Source organism: Danio rerio, chromosome 12 (assembly GCF_052040795.2).
Source record: "Danio rerio strain M-AB ecotype USA chromosome 12, GRCz13ab, whole genome shotgun sequence".
In the NCBI taxonomy this organism is placed as follows: domain Eukaryota; kingdom Metazoa; phylum Chordata; class Actinopteri; order Cypriniformes; family Danionidae; genus Danio; species Danio rerio.
The window spans coordinates 19643850-19655392 of NC_141032.1; positions in this window are offsets into that span (position 1 = coordinate 19643850).

The window sequence follows — 11543 nt, forward strand, 5'->3', positions numbered from 1 at the left end:
AAAGGTGGAACATTTCTTATTTCTTTACGACAAAATAATTATGCTGGAAATGTTTCTGGATGAGGTATTTGTGTGATTTATACATTTAGCTGTATTCTGATCTGTCCTAAAGCATTACAGGTCAAAATCCATTGTTAGCCTACTTATTGTTTATTTATCACATTTTACAATAAGGCTCTTAAAGCACTGCTTTGATAAATGTAGTGTCGTCATATTTCAAATACCTCAAGTAAAATGAAGTCATTTGTTTTATATTTTTACTGACAGTGTACTTTTTTTACGTTTCTATTTTAGATTAAGATCAAGTGTAAAATAAAATCTACGTGTGATGCACAGCTATTTAAGAAACAAATTTGCCATATTGTAAAGAAAATAGTGTAAAATATGTAAATAAAAGGCTAAATTTAAATCTTTTTACCATGTACTTTAATTTAACCTTTCAAATCTTAAAAATATATATTTTTAAAAATGGGCAAAAAGTGTCTCTATGGCCTTAAAGATTATTTGGTAGTTTTACCAGTGCTATTGAAAAAGATTAATTGTCATGAAAGGAAAAATTGACTATAATTCCTTTGTTAGTGCAAATTATACATGTAGCTTTGGGATGTAAGCAATCAAACCATGAAATCAGGTTTACACTAAAAAAAAAAGTGATTTCATAATGAAAATCAGATTTTTTTTCAAAAGTAACCAACTAGTACTTTTTAAAAGAGTAATTTGTACTTTTACCTAATTTTAGTATTATTTACTAAAATTTTTGTTATTTTAGCAGTGTAATAGTATTTTTACTTGAGTACAAAAAAGATTTCACAAGCATTTAGTGCAGGTTTATTATATTATTAATATATGATTAATAAATATTATTATTAATGGTTTTTATTTGTATCTATTCCTATGCAATGTTTTATGGGTTGCTGAGAATACATTTCAGGTCTTCAATACATAGCATGTCAGTCTTGAAAAAAAAAATAGGTGCTGGAATTGATTTTCATTAGGCTGTGCCTGTATGAACCCTGTCATATACATTTAACATTTATTTCAAGATTTGTCTAAAAGTGTATAAATATGACATATAGCCTATATTTATAAGGTCCAAGCAACATTTCCAGCTTTTGATGAATAGGCTACTATGAATACTTTAGATTTAAGTACAGCAGTTTTCTTTTTACTTTTTAAGAACAGCGCCATTTTTTTATGAACTTTTAAAAGTACATTTTAGCTAAACCTTTTTTTTTTATCTGCAAGCACAGTTAATGTTCAGACTATTTCAAATGTTTAAAGTGACTGACAATAATACATATTCTTAATAATAGGAAGTAATCTGCATCGTTTTAAAACTGTGCACACCTGTAGCTGCTTAATTAGGCTTACAACGCTATTTTTTAATACTGGTTAAAAAATAGCGCCGTAAGGTGGTACTTGGAGAGACGATTTTTTTCTAAGGTGGTACTTGGTGAAAAAAGTTTGAGAACCACTGGTATAGACAGTTGTATGCCTTTTCAAATCATGTCCAATCAACTGAATTTACCACAGGTGAACTCCAATTAAGCTGCTGAAACATCTCAAAAATGATCAGCGGAATCAAAATGTACCTGAGCTCAATTTAGAGCTTCACTACAAAGGCTGTCAATACTTGTACATTTGATTTTTCAGGTTTTTTATTTTATTTTATTTTTTTAAATTAGCAACAATTTAAAAAATATATTTTTTCACATTGTCATTCTGTATTATGTGTAGAATTTTAAGGAAATAAATTAATTTAATCCATTTTGGAATAAGGTTGTAACATAAAAAATGTGGAAAAAGTGATGCGTTATGAACACTTTCTGCATGCACTGTAAATTTGTTCCCCTATGATTACAAGCCAAATAACGTGTGTGTGTGTGTGTGTGTGTGTGTGTGTGTGTGTGTGTCCAAAGCTATAAACTACATGAGAGTATTTTGGAATACAGTGGCTAAAGGGCAAGAATCGTGCAACATACCGCACTGAATTCTACATTTTAGTGTAGAAATTTTAATTGAGAAAAAACAGGTTGATTTGCAATATGCAACGAATTGTTTTCATTGTTTTAAAAATGTCTAAATAGTAAAAATTGGCATGATTAAAAAAATTAATGAGGCCCTGGACCACAAAAGCACCATGGGTATATGTGTGGCAATAACCAACAATTTCTTGCATTTTTATTTTATGCCAAAAATCATTAGAATATTAAGTAAAGGTCATATCCCACAAATATATTTAGTAAATTTGATACTGCACATCAAAGCTCATTTTTTGATTAGTAATAAGCACTGCTAAAATCTAAATATGTACAACTTTACTGTTGGTTTTCTTATCATAAGAAGAAGTTGATTCCTATCATAAGAACACTTACATTAATTGAAAGCTTGATGGAAAAATCTCCCTCGCTCATTATCCTTTGGCTTAATCATTGATTTACCAGGGGTCACCACAATAAACCGACAATTACTCGGTAATCATATGTTTTATGTGGGGTGGCGCAGTGGGTAGCGTTGTCGCCTCACAGCAGGAAGGTCGCTGGTTTGGCTGTGAATTGGGTAAGCTAAACTGTCCACTGTTTATGTGTGTGAATGAGAATGTATGGGTGTTTCTCAGTGATGGGTTACAGCTGGTAGGCATCCGCTGTGTAAAACATATGCTGAAAAAGTTGGTGGTTCATTCTGCTGTGATGACCCCTGATTAATAAAATGACTAAGTCAAAAAGAAAATGAATAAATGAATGTTTTATGTGACAGATGCCCTTACCGAGAAACACACACTTACACATTACAGCCAGTATTGCTTTATTGAGTTCACCTATAACTGCATGTCTTTGGACTGTGGGGGAAATGTGAACACGGGGAGAACATGTAAACTCCACTCAGAAATGCCAACTGGCCCAGCCTACATTCAAACCAGCAATCTTCTTGCTGTGAGGCATAAGTGCTAACCACTGAGCCACCATGCTTTGTATAAATCTGAAATTTCAAAAACTGAAATTGAAAGGAATTGGGGCCCAGGGTCACATGTGTTGTGTTTCATATGTTATTGTAAGACCAATAATGGATTAAGGGTGTTACTGATGTACAGTTTTTGCCCAAAGCAAAAGTGAAAGTGTGACACTGATTAATCATGAGCTTGTGAGGTCAAGCCTGATGGAGGATGTCCATCATGACATGGTCACAATGTGAATGTGGAAAGAGAAGGCGATGTTGAAAGCTTTACTTCTCTTTTTAATTTCTGTCCTGTCCCAAGCTGAGCTTGTCCTGAGTCATTGCCGTATCCCCCTGCATCAGCCAGACAAATTAAAGAAAGACATTTAAAGGTGCTTTAAAGATCGTTTAAGATGCTGTGAACCCCAGATATGACCATCATCTTTTGAAGGACCCTGTCCTAGGTTGTAAAAGGTGTATTTGTATGTAAAAAAAAAAAAAAAAAAAAAAAAATTACCCTCCTGTGATTTTCTTTTTCAAACATTTCCCAAATGATGTTTAACAGATTAAGGTTTTTTTCACAGTATTTCCCACAATATTTTTTCTTCTGATAAAAAGTGTTATTTATTTAATTTTAGCTAGAATAATAGCAGTTTTAAATTTTTAAAAATCCCATTTAAAGGTCAAAATTATTAGACTCTTTAAGCTATTTTTTTCGATTGTCTACAGAACAAACCACTGTTATACAATGATTTTAGTTAACCTAGTTAACCTAATTAATATGGTTAAGCCTTTAAATGTCACTTTAAGCTGAATACTAGTTTCCTAAAAATGGCTAGGAAAATATTCTGTAGTCATCATGGCAAAGATAAAATGAATCAATTATTAGAAATGAGTTATTAAAAATATTATGTTTAAAATGTGCCAAATATATTCCTCTTTCTGTCAAACAGAAATTGGGGGAAATAATGGGGGATAATAATTCTGACTTCAACTGTATATATACACACACACACAATAGTTCCCCTTCAGTTATCAATAATAGTAATGTCGTAATTCATTAGGGGATTTCATACCTATAGATTCCCTACTTTGGAGAATGAGGCTTACATAGATAAAAACAAGTCGTTTCCCACCAGTCGATTAGTTATGAAGTTATAATTGTCAAAGGTCAATAATATCTAACTGCTGACCCGCGGACTCACACATTTCAGACCACACTGTACATATAACGTAATTTTGGTGACAGTACAACAACAAACTGTTTTTTCATAACTGTAAGGTGTAGATTTGAGATTGAGATAGGTATATATGTTATTAAAACACAATTGGAGGTAGGTTTAGCAGTGTGGGGTAGACGTAAATAAACCATTTTGTGCTTGTTGTTGTTAGCTAATGCACTGCGAGTTTACAAGAACTAACATTGAACAGTTTTATTTTTATTAACTAATATGAGCAAAGATTAAGAAATCCTGTAATATATGTAGTTTTTATTCTTTATGTTAGTAAACTGACATTAAACTACAAATCCCAGACTGTAAAGTGTCACCAATATACAGTAACATAACATAATTTTTCATATCATCATTTTATATAGATCTGCTGTATTTCATATACTTTTTGTTATATTTGTATAAATCTGTAGCAGCTCTTCTCCGAGCTCCACATCGAGAGAATTCAGCTGAGGTGGCTTGGGCATCTGTTTCGGATGCCTCCTGGATGCCTACATAGGGAGGTGTTCCAGGCATGTTCCACCGGGAGGAGGCCTCGGGGAAGACCCAGGACACGCTGGAGAGACTATGGCCGTACTCACACTAGGTACAGTTGCCTCGAACCGGGCCAAAGCACACTTGTTCCCCCTCCCGTCTCCCCCGACAGCCCGCATTCACACCACAATCGGGCCTCGCCACGCTTACGTCATCGCTGTTGTGCTGTTCAGTGAGAAGCGCTCTCTCACTCAGCAGCACAGTGGAGATTTCTCTAGTTATATCGTTTCAGTCGTTTGATATGCAGTGACATGCAGTCAAATATTTCGCCAAACAGTCCTTAGGGATGCGGTGACACGCAGTCAGATATTCCGCCGAACAGATCTGCCACTATTGACACTCATAATCATAAAGCCCTCGTGCTTTGAGGAGGAATGAGGAGGTCTGCTGAAGGTGCGCAGCTGTCGTGCAGTGAGGGATTTGCGTCTTTAATAAACTACGGCAGTTTGCGTTCACTGAACAGTAAGAATGATTAATAAATCCATATGAAACAGTCCCTTAAAAGTCATGTCTCGCTTTCAGTTTCGGGCTTTGGCGTGTTTTGCACTCACACTACAAATGTACCGCACCAAAGTCCAAGTGAACCGCGCTCAAGCCCACCTCTTCCAACCGGGCCATAGCCGGCCAAGTGAACCGTGCTGAAGCCCGATTCAGCTCACACTTCTCAAACGATCCAGGAAACGGGCCTGGGCACGGTACGGCTGGCATAGTGTGAGCTGGCCCTTTGTCTCTCGGCTGGCCTGGGAACGCCTTGGGATCCCCCAAGAGGAGCTGGAGGAAGTGTTTGGGGAGAGGGAAGTCTTAGGGTTCTCTCCTAAGACTGCTGCCCCCGCGAGGCCCCGGAAAAGCTGCAGAAAATTAACAAATGAATGAATGAATGTATAAATCTGCAATATTTTGTAATAATTTCACAGATAATGTATCAATTACAATGAATAACGTTCATTATTTCCAATATTTCACAAACGTCCAATATTTCACAAACTTTTAAAATATAACTATATACTTTGTGTGTGTGTGTGTGTCATTTTGTACTCAGAGTGTTTCTGAATCTGTTACATTTCAATTGATTCATTGTTTTGTATTATTAATTTTTTTTTATTATTAATTATTGTGTTCAAAACAAGGCAAAAACGGTTTACTAATCAGGCAAGACAAATAACGTTAGTGAAATGTTATACTGAAACCAATTTGGACTAGCAGCTTTTATGAGTCATCCAAGTATCTCTCATTAGACTTTGTGAAAGGGGATTCTCTATTAAACAATCCATTTACCATCTAACATCTATTTAACACATAATCTCAGCCCACAGAACTGATAAAAACAGACCTTGACTTTAAATAGCAACATGCAGAATTTCAATTATTTCTACTTAAAGGCTTAGTCATGCCAAGTCCGTTTCAAACAGCAGACACGGCAATCTCAAAGATCAGCGCTGAAGAGATGACTAAGTTCACCAGTTTGTACACTAAAATGATTTCTCTCAGATATTATTGCAATTCATGCTTCTCTACGGCTCCTGTAAGTCCAACAGTGAGGCCTTTATTTATAGACATCAGAGGTCATTAACATTAACAGATCTCCAGTCAGGCTCCAGACACACAATGTGGTTTGTTTGAGGTTTTTTTCCCCTACTTGGACCTCATTTTAAACCTTATAGAGATATATTTAAAATCAGCGTTTATTTTCTGGACACAAAGATGTATCCCATAAGGCAGTTTATTTAAGGAAGGTTATAAATATTTCTTCGTTCTGTTGAGGAAATCTAAATAGTCCCTAAGAGTAGTTTTAGAGAAGTTATAGAGGGAAGGCAGGGGAGAAAAGCAGAACTGCGCTGGTCTTTCTGAATTTTTCCTCAGCTGACATGAAAATCAGCTCCAGCATGAGACTGAAGTCATGAGTTCAGTCAGTACGGGAGCTGGCGACACAAACTAAGACCAGTGCTTAAGTAAAAGTCATCGTGCTCATTTATGCAAGACTATAGATTACCTTATACTGTTTAATAACTTTATGTGCATTCACTTATAGGAGCCAAGATGAATAAATACTAAAATAAATGTGTTTTTCATTGTTTGTTCATGTTAGTAAACTGACATTAAACTACATGTCCCAGACGTAAAGTGTTACCATTAAACCATAACATACATTTTCATATCATAAGTTTTCATTTATTCATTTTCTTTTTGGCTTAGTCCCTTTATTAATCAGGGGTCGTCACAGCGGAATGAACCGCCAACCAGCTGCAACCCATCACTGGGAAACACCATAGACTGTCATTCAATCACACACACACACACAGTAAAGACAACTTAGCTTACCCAATTCACCTATAGCACATGTCTTTGAACTGTGGGGGAAACTGGAGCACCTGGTGGACATCCACACAAACTTTATCCTCTTTACACTAGCTATCTGTTAATTTCCACACTGATTATAAAATATTGCTTCTTACCTATAAAGCTTTAAATAATCTAGCTTCTGTCTATCTAACCAATCTTCTTTCTTGCTACATTCCAACTCGCTCCTTGAGTTCTCAAGTCTCAGGGCTTCTGGTAGCCTACCTGGTAGCAGTTCAAAACTAGATTAAAGACCTATCATTTTAGTAAAGCATACACACAGCATACAACAGTATGATGCATGAGTGTGCTTGACAAACCACCTGTAGGACACACTCCTCCTTTCTTAATGCACTAAAAATTTTTCATATGCTTTACATGTTTGTTTATAGGGTGTCAAAATTAACTGTTTCTTCGGTGCACCGCGGACAATTCGGTCTCGGTTTAGTAATAATCATAGCCGGTTATTATGTAGTGACGTCATTTATCTCCTATGTACTATGTCTCTGTAGCTTACTATGGCGAGGGAAGCAAATGCAAGTATTTACAATGCTCCAACTACTAAAAACTGCACTCTTTCACTGCATGTGTGTTTGCTGGGCAGTCTTTCACTGACTCTTACAGCAAAAGCCCCTATATCACTGCAATTAAGAGAAACAAAGAAAACTCAATTTCTCTTTCTGTCTCTCACTGTGGCTCATTTGACCTGCTGGCGTGACTTTTCCTCTCCTCTCGGCTGTTACAGCGATACTTCTGGATACAGACATGAGTGCATGTCTGCAGAGTTTTCTCCACCGTCTCTATCATGGATCAGCTGTGATCGCCACTGCTGTTTATCAGTGTCGCTCATCTGTGAAGAGCTCTAACGCGTAAGAGCCAATCGCAGCCCTTTCTGTTGAGCGCGTGGCTAGTCAAAGGGGTGTAAGAAAAAACTTAATAGACAAGGCTCAGAAAGCAAGCAGGATATTTGTATTTGTTTATTTGCTATAAACGCTCGTGTTGTTTAAAGGTAGATTTTATATATCTGACTGTTTGTATTTTTACAAAAATAGTATTACAAATAGTTTATAAATATAAATATATTAGAAATTAGGCAGTGCCATTAATACGATCCAAGACCTGTGAAGAAATGATGGCAAGAATTTTCTCTCTTTTTTTTGAGTGAACAGTCTCAATGTCTTTGTCTTATAGTTTAAATTATGTCTGGAAATTGTTCCATTGCCTTTTTAGCATAACATTGAAGAACTGATTTGTACTTGTGAAAGAATAAGTTATCACAGTAAACGTCATTACACTTTTTAAAAACTCTAAACTACGGATAAATATTGGTTTGAGGGATAAAGACAACAAATAAAGACGTAAATCCATAAAAAGTTTTTTTTTTTTCATACTTTAGTTGAAACTGCAATGCTTACATTTAATGTACACTCAAAAATATTTTTGTTGCTTGTTCGAACTATTTACTTGAGTTGAACTGAAACAACACAATTCTTGAATTTAGTTGGGACAACCTAAATGTTTTATGCTCAATCCACTTAAATTTGTAAAAACTAATAAGTTAACTTAATTCATTCATGTTGGCCCAGCACAAATCATTTGAGCTGGGACAACAGCACTTTTTACGGTGTATTTAAATTTATTCTGTAAATTGTATCTTTTGTTTAATAAAAATAAGCAACTAGAGGTTTGACCACCTAAATGATGTAGATTATGTTATGAATTATTAATTAACTAGATCAATGATCTAAAACTCTATTCCTGGAGGGCCGCAACTCTGCATAGTCTAGCTTCAACCAGCTCCAACTCACACCTGCTAAATAGTTTCTAGTAGAGTAGTCCTAAACACGTTCAATAGTTGGATCAGCTGTTTTCGATTACGGTTGGAACAAAACTGTGAAGAGCTGCGGCTCTCCAGGATTCCAGTTTGAGAGCTATGAACTAGATCAGTGGTTCTCAAACTGTGGTAAGTGTACTATTGGTACGCAGGCTTCCTTCTGGTACGTGAAGGAATGAAATATGTCACGTACATGCTACACACATTTCAAAATTTATCAAAAATTATGTATATAATATGCCACATATGACATATAGCCTATGTTTCTGAGATAATCTGCCACGTTTTTTAACTGTGCAGAGTTGTAGCTGCTTTACTGGGCCTACTACGCTACTGTATTTCAATACTGCTCATTTTGGTGGTACTTGGAGAGACCATTTTTTCTGAGGTGGTACTTGATAAAAAAAAAGGTTTGAGAGCCACTGAACTAGATTATGCAAAATTTAAAAACTGCAACACTGCATGAATAGATGTATGCAGCTCAAATAAGACAAGGTGAACATTGTGTTTTAGGTCAACGACAATAAATAAGAATCTGATTTCCTAAACAACCTGAAACTTCGCTTAAAGGTATAGTTCAATCAAAAACTGAAAATCCTTTATCCATTCAACCTTTATTTGTTCTAAACCTGTTTGACTTATTTTTGTTGAACACAAAAAAAAAAAAAATGTAGTGAAGAAATTGACATCCACAGTAGAAAAAAAAATACTATGGTAGTCAATGGCTTTATCAGAGATGGGAAGTATTTTAAAACATGTATTTCAAGTATATAATTCAAATACAAAATTGTATTTTGTTATTTGTATTTGATGGGGTTTATAAAATGGGTTAATTTTTGTATCAGAATATTTTAGTTTCTTGTATTTTTAAAAAATATTTCTACATCAAGACATCATATAAATGCACTCTGTGATTGGTCTAAAAATCTAAGGAGAAAGAGTATTCTGTACAAAGTAGTTTTGGGTGGATTGCTATTGCCAAATGTTTGTTGTTAAATCAAACAACATAAAAATGTCACTAACACTTTATAATAACTACCCACTTTGAATCTATTAAGCATTAGCAAATAGTGAATTCATTATCTGTTAAGCATTAACACTACATTAATAGACGTTAGCAATATATAATAACTGCAGCTACAAATGCTCTATTCTTGACTTATAAGCACATTTATAACATGCTTAATTGTATGTTTTTTACTTTATTACTTAATAACTGTTTATTACTAAATTCATTATTGCATTAACAACAAACCATTTGTATTTAAGAGTAGTTGGTGGCTTTTAGAATCGTTCGGAATGAGTTAGATGATTAAGTATTCAAATCAACCTTTTATAATTCCTACTATTGAGGCGTATAGTAATGGTTAATATGCATGTTAACAAATGCCTTATTAACTCAACTTCATGCCGTTTTGTGACCTAATCTAAAGTGAGGACTATTTATGCTTTGTAAATCCCTTATAAATGACATTTAAAGGCTTAATATTAAATTAACAAATCTTTGGAATCTTATATAAAAAAAAGGTAAACTTTAAACATTGCCGAATAACAGGAGTCTCAAAATACAATTAGAAATAAACAGAATTAAACAAAAAATGGATAAAACAACATGTTATTTAACAAAATATCATGAAACATTTCAAAGTAATTTAGTGATGTTTAAACTGTACAGTAATTTTATTTTAGATAAGATTGCAATGATTTATTTTTCATTAGATACAGTTTCTTTTGTGTATCTTCAAATGAATAGAATTTAATAGTTGTGTTTTTTTTCTGCTTACAATTTAACTGAGCCTTTAATTGTCATTCATAAGGGATTTATTAACCATAAATAGATTAGCACTAGATTAGGTCACAAAACTGAATGAAGTCCAGTGATTAAAGTATTTATTACCATACAAATTAACTAGTATATGCCTGAATAAGATGTATACATGCTAATTTTAATTGCTTATTAATCATTTACTTATGCATTCTGAATGATCTTAAAATAGCACCAGCTGTTCTTAAATAACTGGTTTGTAACTAATGCAATACTTAAGTAATGAAACAATAATTATTAACAAAGTATGAAAACAACAATTAAGCACATTATGAATGTGCTCGTAAATCAAGAATAGAGCATTTGTAGCTGTATTTATTAACTGCTTACTAATGTCTATTAATGTAAAGTTAATACTTAAATAATGAATTAACTACTTGCTAATGCTTAAAGGATTCCTAGTATTTATTAAAGCGTTACCAATAAGTCTTACAGTGGCGATTCCTACAATACCTCATCATGTTTTAAATGCCAGTAGTTGTTTAGCGCATCCACTGTACAGTAATGAAGAGAAAAGATGTAAGCCTTAAGATGTTGCATACAAAACATACAAAACAAGTAATATTTAATCCTCATAAAGTCCTAATACAGTTTTTACATTGAGTATAGAGTTCAATAGCAGCAATCAAAATTAAAAAAAAAAATGTCTGTGAACAAAAATTTTACTCTTTAACACCATTTTAAAATATCAAGAGGTTGAATAATCAATGTACAGAGATGATGGCAATTTTACTGGCCATATTTGCCATCAAACATTGTTTACTTCAGGACAGTTTAATGGGGAAGGGATTGGTTGAAGATTTGTGTAATGCTGCTTTGTAAAAGTGTTTGGTAGTATATATTTTTT